General features: G+C 35.9%; 1 non-coding gene across 1 annotated transcript; it reads left to right on the top strand.

Moving 5' to 3' along the window:
* Nucleotides 1-943: 943 nt before the first annotated feature.
* Nucleotides 944-1050, top strand: LOC136148833 (U6 spliceosomal RNA). Its single transcript, XR_010659597.1, has one exon. It is a non-coding gene; the product is annotated as a U6 spliceosomal RNA (small nuclear RNA).
* The last annotated feature ends 10535 nt before the right edge of the window (nucleotides 1051-11585 follow it).

Below are 11585 nucleotides of genomic sequence, written 5' to 3'. Positions count from 1 at the left end.
CCCACAGGCAGCACGTGATAAACGCGAATCCTCAGGTAAACTATGGGCTCTGTGTGATAAGCATGTGTCAATGCAGGTTCCTCAGTTGCCACAAATGTACCATTCTGGTGAGGAATTTTGCTAAAGAGGGACACTCTGCATACATTGCAGCAGGAAGGATATAGGAAGTCTCTATGGTTCTTTAATTTTGCTGAAAAACTAAAGCTACTTAAAAATAAAAAGACTGTCTGAAAAGAAATAAAAAGAAAATGTCACTCTGAAAACAAAACAGAACAAAAACTGATTTGAGACAAAAAATCAGCAATGCACCAGATACAAATTTTTCACATAAATTAGAGTGAACAAATAAATATATTCAAAGTATTCCAAATTGACAGTTCTCCTTTTGAATTTCCAGGTACTATTTAAGGTGTTGCCAATTAAATTTGATCAGCACTAATGTAGTATTTTCAGTCTGATTTTCAGATCATGTAGCACAAAATCAGCATGAAACTTCTAATCCAAAAATTAACACAGCTGGATAGCAGAAGTTACATCAAGGATACTAGCTGATGTGTGAATAATGCTTGATTATTCAGGGTTTGAAATTTTCCTTTAAGTTTTGAGAGTTATTTCAATGACTGTTGTAAATATTTGCATGCCTGTGTTTACATCTACTTTTTTCTACCTATTATTGAGCATGTCTACAATGCTGCAGAGGATGAGATGGTTAGATGGCACCACCGACTCAATGGACATAAATTTGGGTAAACTGGAGTTGGTGATGGACAGGGAGGCCTGGCATGCTGCAGTTCATGGGATCGCAAAGAGTTGGACATGACTGAGCAACTGAACTTAACTGAACAATACTGCAGACAGTGATTGCAGCCACAAAATTAAAAGATGCATTATCCTTAGTAGAAAAGTTATGACAGACCTAGACAGCATATTAAAAAGTAGAGGAGTGCTTGCTTCGGCAGCACATGTACTAAAATTGGGACGATACAGAGAAGATTAGCATGGCCCCTGCGCAAGGATGACATGCAAATTCGTGAAGCGTTCCACATTTTTCAAAGAACAATTTCCCCAGAACTTGAAAGATGCTCAGATTCAGAGTGTCTAACTCTTAAAGGACAAAAGCTTTACTAAAGAAAATAGTAAATGAAAAACAAAAAAGTAGAGGAATCACTTTGCTGACAAAGGTACATATAGTCAAAGCTATGGTTTTTCCAGTAGTCATGTATGGATGTGACAGTTTGACCATAAAGAAGGCTGAGAGATTTCTTAAAAAACTGGAAATAGAACTGCCATATGACCCAGCAATACCACTTCTAGGCATACACACTGAGGAATCCAGATCTGAAAGAGACACGTGCACCCCAATGTTCATTGCAGCACTGTTTATAATAGCCAGGACATGGAAGCAACCCAGATGCCCATCAACAGATGAATGGATAAGGAAGCTGTGGTACATATACACCATGGAATATTACTCAGCCGTTAAAAAGAATTCATTTGAATCAGTTCTAATGAGATGGATGAAACTGGAGCCCATTATACAGAGTGAAGTAAGCCAGAAAGATAAAGAACATTACAGTATACTAACACATATATACGGAATTTAGATAGATGGTGGCGATAACCATATATGCAAAACAGAAAAAGAGACACAGAAGTACAGAACAGACTTTTGAACTCTGGGGGAGAACGTGAGGGTGGGATGTTTTGAAAGAACAGCATGTATATTATCTATGGTGAAACGGACCACCAGCCCAGGTGGGATACATGAGTCAGGTGCTCGGGCCTGGTGCACTGGGAGGACCCTGAGGAGGCGGGTGGGGAGGGAGGTGGGAGGGGGGATCGGGATGGGGAATACGTGTAACTATATGGCTGATTCATGTCAATGTATGACAAAACCCACTGAAATGTTGTAAAGTGATTGGCCTCCAACTAATAAAATAATATTTTAAAAAAATAAATAAATAAAATAAAAAAAAAAAAAAAGAAGGCTGAGTGCCAAAGAATTGATGCTTTAAACTGTGGTGCTGGAGAAGACGCTTGAGAGTTCCTTGGACAGAAAAGAGATCAAAACAGTCAATGCTAAAGGAAATCAGCCCTGAATATTCATTGAAAGGACTGATGCTGAGGCTGAGAGCTCCCCTACTATGGCCACCTGATAGTAGGGGCCACCTGGTTGGCAAAGAGCCAACCACTGGAAAAGACCCTGATTCTGGGAAAGAGTGAGGACAGGAAGGGAAAAGGGCAACAGAGGATGAGACTGTTGGATGGCATCACTGACCTGGTGGACATGAGTTTGAGCCAACTCCAGGAGACAGTGAAGGACAGGGAACCCTGGTGTGTTGAGTCTATGAGGTCACAAAGAGTTGGACACAACATAATACTAAACAACCAAAACAATGCTAGACGTTGTGTTGAGTAGTAGTTATATTACTTTTTTTTAAGTGGCATGATTTCTATCCTAAAAAAAATTCCATCTATTAAACAGATTATTCCATTTTTATTTAACAGGTAAACAAACACATGTTACATCATAAATGTTGCTGCTGCTGCTAAGTTGCTTCAGTCGTGTCCAACCCTGTGCGACCCCATAGACGGCAGCCCACCAGGCTCCTCCATCCCTGGAATTCTCCAGGCAAGAACACTGGAGTGGGTTTCTATTTCCTTTTCCAATGCATGAAAGTGAAAAGTGAAAGGGAAGTCGCTCAGTTGTGTCTGACTCTTTGCGACCCCATGGACTGAAGCCTACGAGGCTCCACCGTCCATGGTATTTTCCAGGCAAGAGTACTGGAGTGGGATGCCATTACCTTCTCCGATATCATAAGTGTATTAAAGACAAACACCAATGTTGAGAAAAATACTATTTATTAAAATTGGCCTGTTTATTTATTGCTAGGTAAATTAAAAGACACTTATTCCTTGGAAGGAAAGTTATGACCAACCTAGATAGCATATTAAAAAGCAGAGACATTACTTTACCAACAAAGGTCAGTCTAGTCAAGGCTATGGTTTTTCCAGTGGTCAAGTATGGATGTGAGAGTTGGACTATAAAGAAAGCTGAGCACCAAAGAATTGATGCTTTAGAACTGTGGTGTTGGAGAAGACTCTTGAGAGTCCCTTGGACTGCAAGGAGATCCAACCAGTCCATCCTGAAGGAGATCAGTCTTGGGTGTTCATTGGAAGAACTGATGTTGATGTTGAAGCTGAAACTCCAATACTTTGGCCACCTGATGCGAAAAGTTGACTCATTTAAAAAGACCCTGATGCTGGGAAAGATTGAGGGCAGGAGCAGAAGGGAACAACAGAGGATGAGATGGCTGGACAGCATCACCAAACCATCGGACATGGGTTTGGGTGAACTCCGGGAGTTGGTGATGAACAGGGAGGCCTGGTGTGCTGCAGTTCATGGGGATGCAAGGAGTCGGACACGACTGAGAGACTGAACTGAACTGAAGATTCAGCAAAGATTTCATTCTTTAAATCATATTTTTCTTTTTTAATGTTTCATTTATAATTCATTATCAATTACCAAGCGCCTATATTTAGGTAGACAGTATGCTAGGCATCGAGGAAACGATGGGGACTCAGAGTTAGACACCAATCCCGAGGAGTTTATTAGTCTTTGGACCCTCAGTCAAGGTCTTTTCTGCGTTTTCTATCAACTGGTTAATTTTATATTCCAATAAGACAACAGTTCTTACTTGATTTTCTTTGCTTATCCATTATTATTTTTATTTATTTACTAATTTCTCTTCTAGCAGTATACATGAATATTTCCTAAGATCTCAACCCTCACAGTTTAGCAGAACATTTGGCATATTAGGGGAGACAAAATAAATAATTTTGTAATCTTTATACCATAAAGTTTATTTATTCAGATTCTTCTTACAATAGAGAACATAGATTGTTATTGTGTATAGAAAGGTTTTACTTATCCCTCTAAGTGTTTGATGGAGAGCTGTCAACTACTTTATGGCCACAATCCTCCCAATTAAGCTAAAAGAGATGGTATGAGAGGCCACAGTTAACATGTGAGAATAATGACACCAATGAGACTCATTTCTGTGTATCCATGACTTTTGTAGCCTCTTTCATCATAGACTCTGACTTGACTAAATGACTGGGTTCCTAATGGAACATTAAAAAATGTGTCACAAGCACAGGTTTGGAAAGTGTTTACCCAATGAAGCTCATCCTTTCTTGCTGCTGGGAACTCCTTGAAATCCAACTCACTCTTTTTTTTTTTTTTTTTTAGCTAGAATGTTTTTTTTTTTTAATTTTTTAATTTTTCAGTGGGTTTTGTCATACATTGATATGAATCAGCCATAGAGCTACACGTATTCCCCATCCCGGTCCCCCCTCCCACCTCCCTCTCCACCCGATTCCTCTGGGTCCTCCCAGTGCACCAGGCCCGAGCACTTGACTCATGCCTCCCACCTGGGCTGGTGGTCCACTCTTAACTCTCAACTCACAGCATGTATTAAGCCATTTCTTTTATTCACAGCAATGGACAACTGATACAGAGGCTTGGCCCACAATCTGCGAGTTTTGTCACAATCATATGTTCGAGTGTGTTCCTCGGGGAGGAATTTTTATGACCCAGTTAGTGAGAAACAGTGTGCCTCAAGCATCAAACTACCCTCTAAGTCTAGGGCAAATGGTGTTTTGGTTATGGTGAGTTATCAACAAATAAGCAAAACTCCTAAATCTAGATTACTTTTATTAGATTATAATTTATTCACGGAAAAAGCATGAAAAAGTCATCAACAGAGAACTGCTTGCATTGCTGTCAGACTGAAATATTTATTCACAATGCACATATTTAAGGGTAAAGAATAGAATGAGAAACTCCCTGAATTCAGTACTTTCACTGTCTAGTTAGGCAGAAACTATTATCAGAGGCAAAGCGAAATATGAGATAATTTTATGAAAATCATAAACTGAGTTTGAAAAAGAAGAATAAAATAACAAAAAAGCAAATCAAAAGGAAAATAAGAAAGCCTTGACTCTCAGGAAAATTTTTCCCACAATTACTTTTTCTTCTCTCCTATGTTTTCCTCTCCTCTTTACATTCTCTTGCATTTTCTCTGTGATGGTATTGAATTGACAGAGACCAGGTGAAGAAAGTGGTGGTGGATATCTAACACTTTTTTTTGTTTACAGATAGTGTTGCTTGCTTGATATTTATAAGAGCCAGGACACTGAAAAAACCTAAATGCTCATCAACAGAGGAATGGATAAAGAAGATGTGGTACATATATATTAATATAAGCAATATTACTCAGCCATTAAAAGGGACAAAACTGGGTCATTAGTAGAGATATGGGTGGAACTAGAGAGTGTCATACAGAATGAGATATGTTAGAAACAGGAAAACAAATATATTAACACATATATGTGGAATCTGAAAAAAAATATATATATATATCAGTTCAGTTCAGTCTCTTAGTTGTGTCTGACTCTTTGCGACCCCATGAATCGCAGCATACCAGGCCTCCCTGTCCATCACCAAATCCCAGGGTTTACACAAACTCACGTCCATCGAGTCGGTGATGCCATCCAGCCATCTCATCCTCTGTCATCCCCTTCTCCTCCTGCCCCCAATCCCTCCCAGCATCAGGGTCTTTTCCGTCAACTCTTCACATGAGGTGGTCAAAGTAGTGGAGTTTCAGCTTCAACATCAGTCCTTCCAATGAACACCCAGGACTGATCTCCGTCAGGATGGACTGATTGGATCTCCTTGCAGTCCAAGGGACTCTCAAGAGTCTTCTCCAACACCACAGTTCAAAAGCATCAATTCTTTGGCACTCAGCTTTTTTTAAAGTCCAACTCTCACATCCATACATGAACACTGGAAAAACCATAGCCCTCGACTAGACGGACCTTTGTTGGCAAAATATATAGATGATCTTATTTACAAAGCAGAAAGAGACACAGACATAGAGAACAAGCATATGGATATCAAGGGGAAGAGGGGTTGCAATGAACTGGCAGATTGGGATTGATATATGTACATGACTGATGCTATGTAGATAACTAATGAGAACCTATGTATACCACAGGGTACTTTACTCAGTGCTCTGTGGTGACCTAGTTCAGTTCAGTTGCTCAGTCATGTCCAACTCTTTAGGACCCCATGGACTGCAGCATGGCATTTGGGTGGTGACCTAAAAGGGAAGGAAACCCCCAAAAGAGGGGATATAGGTATACATATAGACGATTCCCTTTGCTCTACAGTTGAAACTAACACATTGTAAAGGAACTATACTCCCATAAATGAACAGACAAATACAAACTAACACATGATAAAGCCACTATACCCTAGTAATTTTTTTTTAAATAGTGTTGCTTGGTACATGCATTTACACTGCACTATTTTTAATCTATCTTTATCTATAAATTGAGTTGAAAAATTCCAAGTACTTAAATGTATGGATGTGCTTATTTAAATAGCTTCAGCATAAAGTCAGAAAAATTACATGAATTCCAAATATAAATTCTGGGTCTTCTAAGTTAAATTCCCAATTCAGTTTTTCACACAAATGATAAAAAAAATCTACTGATTACTATTAATAATAACAAAAATAACTGCAACTTGGTGATGTAATAATTTTTTGTTTACTATAATGTTATTACTGAATATTCTTAAATTTAATTTATGAATATAACTAATATTAAGTATATTACACACGACAAGAACAAACGATTTTCTTAGTTTGTAGCATCAGGTGTTTCCTTAAATATTTAGTAAGTTTAAATGCTATTTCCCAAGACTACACAAGCTTTATTTTTGTTGTCAATTGAATTAGGTTTTAAAGTTACTGCTATGAATTTTTAAAGAGAACTTCTTTAAAATATCATGTTATAAAATACACAGTACTGCCCTATAAATCATGTCAGTATAAACATGAACACTCCCAAGAAAGAAATATTTTAAGCAATAGCTGGAAACTTGCTGGTAATTCATGTGTAAAGACAAAGTGGACTGGAGTACTGAATAAAAATAAATTTATAAGAAAAAAAGGAGAAAAGGGGGAAGAAGAGATATACAGAAAGGCAGGGCAAGATAACATTTAAAAGAAAGTTCTCCATATTATTCACTTTAAAATCATTCCATTATTTTCCATGCATAAAGGTCCATATCTGGAACATAGGGTGAAAGGTCCTTCTTAATTTTACCCCTGACCACCACAGTGCAAGTACTATGAGACCATCCCATTGACCATGACATCAAAAATAATAAAATACTTCCTAATTGTCTTACACTGTTGGTGAGAATGTAGGTTGCTACATTCACTATGCAGAGCAGTAATGGAGGTGCTATAAAAAACTAAAAATAGAGCTATCACATAATCCTGCAATCCCAGTAGTTCACTGCATCACCATTTACAATAGCTAGGAAATGGAAGAAACCTAAATGTACACCAACAGAAGAATGGATAAAGAACATATAGTACATAAATACAACAGAATATTACTATTACTGAGGCATTAAAAAGAATGAAACAATGTCACTTGCAGCAACACGGATGGACCTAGAGAGCATCACATTAAGTAAGTCAGGGAAAGACAATATCATATGATATTACCTATATGCAGAATCTGACAAAAATATGCCACAAATAAAACTTATTTACAAAACAGAAACAGACTCACAGACAAAGAAGGGACTTATGCTTGCTGGGGGGACAGGTAGGTGGGAGGAACAGATTGGGAATTTGGAACTGAAAAGTATACAATGTTATATTAAAAATAGATAACAAGGGCCTACTGTAAAAAACTATATATTAGATATATATAATATATATATAAAACCATAAAATTCACTTTAAAGTTTGTAGATTAAAAGTAAATAAAAAGGGAAATACCAAGATAAATACAAATAAGCCTTTCTGCTTTTAACACAATTGTTAAGTATTGTTTACATCAAAAAGCAGTTAAAATTGGTAGTGTTCCTGCAAGGATACTGGAGTAAGTTGCCATTTCCTACTCCAGGGGATCTTTCCAACCCAGAGATCAAACCCATGTCTCTTGCATCTTCTGCACTGGCAGGCAGATTCTTTACCACTGCACCACCTGGGAAGCCCGTTGGAGCTTACTAGTCAGAAACTTAAAAATTCTTTTAAATAAATCTTAATGCTTATCAAAAAAAAAAAAAAATCGGTAGTGTGATGGCATTTATTTTACTGAGAGAAAATATGGTAATTATTAGAATATAGTACATAGAATGACATCCAAATTATTTTAAATTTTTTGTACAGCTGAGAAATTAGCTTCTGTTGTTATGCCTTATGAGACCACTGTATGTGTTAGAGATGAATGCATACACACAGATCCATCTAAGGCTATTATAAGAAGCATCAGATTAGGAAAAAAAGAAGAAAATGGTAAGTCTATGAGAGAATGAATATGTTTAAAAACATCAAAATAATAAAAATAATAATAGTACTTTCACCATAGAATTATTGTGAGGAACAAATAATTTAATATATGCAAAGTACTTAAAACAGTATTTGACAACAGTATGTGTTTAGTAAATTTTGACATCTTATTGTCAAAAAAAAAAAACCCAAAAAACAGAATTGTTTCATCTAGAAGCAGGAGATTACAATTTATGACTATAGGAGTCAATTTAGCTCTCAAAGTTTATGTGACATTTATGTCTTTCGTGTTTGCTAAAGAGTAAAGTCAAAGTAAGACGTTTATGGGTAAGAAAACTGCATCTTAGTGCTAATTAAATTTATCAGTGTACAAATTTTAACATGAATAAACATAAGGGATAATTTTATTCTATGGACAATTCTTTATTTCAAAATAAGTAGGAAAATGGACAGAAAAATAGAAGTCTTTCTTCCAAAGTAAATAATTTAAGAAAAAAAAAAAAAAAACTATCCTGGATGATGTTTGTGTTTTTAATTAAAGATATAGTCCCTTGTTCATGTGGACTGATGAAAATAAAATCAGTCCACAATAAAATGCTCATGGTGAGGCTATATATTCTTAGAATTCAGTCACATATGCCAAAAAATTAATGAGACCTGTAGCATAATTTTTCTACCTTGTGGAAGTATCTGATAAAGTAATGTGTGATGATAAATTGGATTTATGGTGAGATGCTAGATTCAATCTATGGTAGTAAATCTTCTAAACTAACTTCTCTTAGCCTGCAATCTAGATTCAATGTAGTGTTCAACAACTGTCCCTTGAATCAAACCCAATTTGACATACTTGTATCTCCCTGTAAAATTTTCTTTTATATGAGGTCACAAAGGGTTCACAGTAATACTTTGAAAAGAAATATTCTAAGTAAGGTAATTGAAAATCCCTTTCAAACACATTTCCTTACTTCAATATACATCTATTTACACCTTTAAGTTACATTACTTGATGCTTCATGTTTTTTTTTTCTTGGAATGCAGATAGATATTTCCAAATCAAATAAGATTTACTGATAAAGAGCTTTTCAGTGAGGTGTATTTGCCTTTCCCTTAGGATTTATCCTCCATACCGGTGACCATTAGTTGCCAAATTCAATGATATTTCATAAAGTCTCTGGCTTCAGAATATGCAAAAAAGAAAAAAGGGAAAAAGTTAGAAATTGGAACTACCTAGAGCTATCTGCCACAAGCCCACATATGTATTTCCACAATCTCTTGTGAGAAATTCTTAGTGTTTGCTTTTCATCAACTCATTTGTTGGTATCATGTATATGTTGTATATATAAATATATATATAAATATATAAATATATATATATATATATATATATATATATATATATATATATATATATATATATATTGCACTTCCCTGGTAGCTCAGATGGTAAAGAATCCAACTGCAATGCAAGAGACCTGGGCTTAATCCCTGGGTTGGGAAGATCCCCTGGAGGAGGGCATGGCAACCCATTCCAGTATTTTTGCCTGGAGCTTCCCCATGGACAGAGGAGCCTGGGGGGCTACAGTCCATGGGGCCACATAGTCGGACATGACTGAGAGAATAAACACATATATATTAGTGGGCAACTCTGAGTCCTTATTGTGGCTATCTTTAAACCAGTCACTGAAAATTCTCTTTTCTCCCAAATTCAGATTACACATATTGGAGTCAAGGGTCAGTAATTATTCAGTGACCACCCAACATATTTATATTTGGGTCTTAACTGCCAGAATACTTAGACACCAAATAAGAATCAGTAAAAGTCATCAGTTTATGTAGTTATCTACTCTGACTCCTTAGATGATGAACTCTGTTTTGTTTTGTTCTGATATGTTATTTTTTGTGAGATGTAATGTCTATGCATTGCTAACCCAATGGACATGAATTTGAGCAAACTCTGGGAAAGAGTGAAGGACAGGGAAGCCTGGAGTGCTGCAGTCCATGTGAACACAAACTGTCAGACATGACTTAGCCACTGAACAACAACAATGTATATGCAATTTAGATATTTTCAAAACAGACAAAATAGACAAGATATTTTAAAATAGACAAAGTAGACAAGGGTTTTAACTAATAATGATTCAGGAAATATGACCTATTTGAAAAATATATAATCCTATAGTATATAAGGAGGTAGGAAAACCTTTATAGATATAAATGTCAAAAATACATAGTGAGAATTATTCAATTCTTCCAAATTCATATTAACAGGCAATTGATTTTTGTTAATTTTCTTTACACTGATATTTTTAGGACATATGATATTATTGCTCAAAATCTAGCAATCAAGGAAACATGGTAGCTCAATAAAATGAATTATTTCACTAGAAACAGGATACCCATCAACTATGGCAACTATACAGAATATTTGAAAAATAATTCATGCTAAAGGTTTTTTTTTTTTGGTCAGGTAGTGAAATACCCTCTAATTCCATGAAAAACAACATCAAAGATAAAACAGAAGACCTAAAAGAAACTTTCAATTCTAATATAGAAAAGTGAAATTAAATTGTCTTATGATTTTGGAAACACTATACTCAGAATATTTTCGTACATTAAATTTTTTTTTCCCAAATCAACCAATTTTCCTTAAACATTTTTCTCCTTTATTAAACATTAAATAGGGGAAAGATACTTCACTCACAGAAATTATAACACAGTAAGATAAATCGTATATGAACATAGATAAACAAAACAAAAGACAGAAAATAAAAATTTTTTTAAGAGAAGTGCAAACCAGCTGCTACAGGGCTGGAGGAGTGGAAAGTGGGGTTTGACGAAGAAAATCAAACGTTAGGTTCGATTTTCTTAAAAAAGTTTTAACTTAAAAGGTATTCAGGATTTCCAAAATTATCAATAAGCTAAGTGCCTTGGTGAGAAGGTATTTCATGTGAAGAAAAGAAACAAAAGAGAAAGAGTGCAAAAAAGCATCAGAAACTAAAACATTATTATCAGATGGCTTGGGGATTAATTATAGGAGAGCAATATTAGCTAAGCCTACAAAGATAAATCATAGCCACAATACAGAAGGCCTTGTCCTTTGAGAATGTGTTGGAATGTCTTTGAGTTCCAATCATTCATGTTGAAGAACTTGAGCAGAAGAGGAACATTCTTGGAGTCACCTTTGTTTAGGCAGGAGCAGAGAGAAGC

Source organism: Muntiacus reevesi, chromosome 17 (genome assembly GCF_963930625.1).
Source record: "Muntiacus reevesi chromosome 17, mMunRee1.1, whole genome shotgun sequence".
NCBI lineage: Eukaryota > Metazoa > Chordata > Mammalia > Artiodactyla > Cervidae > Muntiacus > Muntiacus reevesi.
Note: the sequence above shows the minus strand (reverse complement) of the source record. Positions and strands in the feature narration are given on the sequence as shown.